Here is a 3,805-nt window from a genome sequence, read left to right on the forward strand (position 1 = left end):
TACCCAGCTCTTCGAAACGCCGGTGTTAAAACGGGGGTAGCTGATGAAGGAGAATGTTCTCTATGTGGCTTGTGTGTTTTCTCGTCTACGTTTTGTTTGCAATGTCCTGTACCCAGATATGCACCTATACATACAGGTGGATGTCGGTATGCACATACCTGTACGTATATATGCATATACTCATTTACTATTTGTTTATATATATATATATATATATATGTGTGTGTGTGTGTGTGAAGGCGCATGGCTCAGTGGTTAGAGCGTTGAGCTTATGATCTTGAGGTTGTGAGTTTGATTCCCGGACCAGGCTGCGTGTTGTGCTCTTGAGCAAGACACTTTATTTCACGTTGTCCCAGTTAACTCAGCTGTAAAAATGAGTTGTGACATCACTGGTACCAAGTTGTATCGACCTTTGCCTTTCTCTTGGAAAACATCAGTGGTGTGGAGAGGGGAGGCTGGTATGCATGGGTGAGTGCTGGCCTTCCATAAACAACCTTGCCTGGACTTGTGCCTCAGAGGGTAACTTTCGAGGTGCAATCCCATGGTCATTCATGACCGAAAGGGGTCTCCTCCTATATATATATATATATATATATATATATATATATATATATGTGTGTGTGTGTGTGTGTGTGTGTGTGTGTGTGTGTGTAAATAAATAAATGGAGTTAAACGCAGGTGTTATTCAAATTATTTTACTTCCGACATATGTTTCAAAGACAATATTGGTATTATTGGTGTAAAACAATGCAGTCTTCTCATCATGGAAAGAAATAAACCAAACACATCACTAAGACATTTTAACAGAATGTGATGACTGCGTATGATGATGAAGGGAACACTATTAAGTTCTTTTAGAAAAACTGTTAGTAGATATAATGTCAAAGGTAGCATATCGAAAGAGAAGGAGAAGAAGGAAAGAAATTAGCAGAAAATTAATAGTGGAGAAATATAGAGCGATGGGTGAATTAGAAAAAAGCTTAAACACGTGGAATTAGATATATTTAGTGAATGTGAAATGTAAGAAGACAATCAAAGGTCGGATTATATAGAATGGTAGAAATCACTGATAGAAACTAAAGGTATGTTTCTTATTTCTTTATTGCCCACAAGGGACTAAACATAGAAGGGACAAACAAGGACAAACAAAGGGATTAATCGATTACATCGACCTCAGTGCTTAACTGGTACTTAATTTATTGACCCTGAAAGAATCAAAGGCAAAGTCGACCTTGGCGGAATTGAACTCAGAATGTAACAGCAGACGAAATGCCGCTAAGCATTTCGCCTGGCATGCTAATGTTTCTGCCAGCTCGCCACCTTTAGAAACTAAAGGTATGTTTCTGCCAATGTTTGCAACAGTAAACATGTTCTATAAACGTGTTTACAAGGGGATTCTTTCAGAATAGGATATAAAACATTTTGTGAGTACAAAACGAGCAGAACTGCTTACCTTTATCATACGGTAAAGAAATAGAGAGTATACTCCATTCCAAATTAAATTGTTTATTATGATCTTTTAGATACCAGATTAATTTACTAAGCCCTGTATTGTTATATTTATTAATATGCCTAAATGTAGAGTAATGATTAGATGTTCTTTTGGACAATTGAGATGAAGAACCACCTATATAAAAAAAGACATCAGAACTGGAAGTAATTTTACCTTGATAAATAGAGTTTTTAGTCTTAGAATTACTGCTAAGAAAACGAATGTGATTGGAGTTGACTTCAGAAACAATAAACCTGCTGTTACTATTATTTAAAGAATGGTTTGTATTAACAAAATTAATGCTAGTATTTTCAGTAAGTGGATTTGTAATTAACAACTTATTATTATGTGAAGAGATGATTTGTGAAAGATTTTTTGTGTTAGAAAAACCTATCCTAATTCGGTGTGAGTTAATAATTGAATAGTATCTTGAATTTCTCAGGAAATTCTTTTCTATAGCCTCACGAAACTGGAAAGGGTAGTTAGATATATGTTATGGACACTGTATTTCAAAATTCATACTGGAAAAGTACAATATTCAATTATGCTTATGTAAGGTGCACCATGTTTAGCTGAAAAAGCACACATTCTCATTATGTTGAAGAACAAAACTCACAATTTGAGGTTCAGATTCGAATATTTATGAAATGCATGCATCTAACAAATTTCTATTTTCAAACTGGAGGATGACCCATCCCATCCTGCACAAAGTTAGGCACTCATAAGCCTTTTTCTTATTCAAATGCTTCTACTAGCCATTTTGATATTTCCTCAATACCTCACTAAAACAACGAAGTGTTATTGGCTTGTTATGGATACTTGAACACTCAAAGCTAAAATATATTACATTTTGTTATATACTCTCAGCATTAACAATATTCTTCCTCCCTATGTAGGACATATTCAAGGTCAACTCAACCATTGTTTCCCGATTAAAGGAACATAACCATGCTTACAGGAACAGAATTACCCTGCTTCCCCTTAGAATGTTTCTGTATGGGCATTAATATGTGTGTGTGTGTAAATTTTTACTTAGAAGTTCATACACTGACACACACATACACATTTGTATACACATGCACAACACACTCATGTACACACACACACTCACACAAATATATATTTATGCATATATATATGTGTGTGTATGTAAGTATGCATATATATATTATATATTATATACATATCACAACATCATCAACATCATCATTGTTTAATGCATAAGTAAATGATATTATTCAACATAATTTATGTATATATTTTATAAATTTATATTTATGTTTTATACTATATATATATTGCATATAATTGTAGTATTACACTATCTTCTGGCAAAACGCAGAGTAGACTCAACTTTAGATGTTAAGAATCTTGTACAGAATTTTATGCATATATATATATATATATATATATATATATATTAATATATATATATTAATATATATATATATATATATATATATATATCCTCTAAGTTCATTACAGGAAACGTTTTTGAATATGCATATAAAAGCTTCTGTTTTATTATGCTAGCTACAGCCTAAAGATACCAACTAGCAATTGCAGGTTTATGGTGTTGTACTGAGCTGTGCTGATATAATGTATGGTAATAATAATAATTTTTTTACTATAGGCACAAAACCTGAAATTTTAGGGGAGGGACCAGCCTATTACATCGAACCCAATACTCAACTGGTAATTATTTTATCAACCCCAAAAAGATGAAAGGCAAATAATAGTAATAATAATCTATGGATGAAATTTATAAATATTTTAATGCATAGTTATGTGTGTTTCCACAAATCATATGTTTCTTTTAATCATAGTCTGTATTTTTGGGATGATTACAGTACAATCTATAGATGGTTGCTCAGATGATTTTTCATGGTGTTTGTGGTACCACCAAAGTGTACATATTTTTGTGTACCATTTTCACTTCACATTTGTAAACTGTATTACTTACCATGCAGTTGTTCTCTTTCCATTACCTTCTATTCCTCCCTACCAAATACAGACAGAACTGCCCACATACCCCAACCGACCTTTTGATTGGTGAAAATTGATAAGCATTCTTCAGTTATACATTCATTGCTTCCAACATTAGTGCCATATCACCTGATGAAATGAACACATGAATGAAGATTTACCCAATGTCCATGGATACTACAAGCTGTACTGTAATCATCTCTGGAATATGGACTATGATCGTAAGAAACCTGTAACTTGTGGAAATGTGTGTAACAGTGCATTAAAATATATTTATAAATTCCATCCATGGATTGTTAATATTATTATTACTATATATATATATAT

At 32.9% G+C, this 3,805-nt stretch overlaps 1 protein-coding gene across 2 annotated transcripts in view; it reads right to left on the reverse strand.

Annotated features, from left to right (window-relative positions):
• LOC106884336 (voltage-dependent T-type calcium channel subunit alpha-1I) overlaps positions 1–3,805 on the reverse strand; it is an 894,587-nt gene that overhangs the window by 253,974 nt on the left and 636,808 nt on the right. The gene's annotated exons all lie outside the window — the stretch shown is intronic.

This window comes from Octopus bimaculoides, chromosome 6 (assembly GCF_001194135.2).
Source record: "Octopus bimaculoides isolate UCB-OBI-ISO-001 chromosome 6, ASM119413v2, whole genome shotgun sequence".
NCBI classification, from domain to species: Eukaryota; Metazoa; Mollusca; class Cephalopoda; order Octopoda; family Octopodidae; genus Octopus; species Octopus bimaculoides.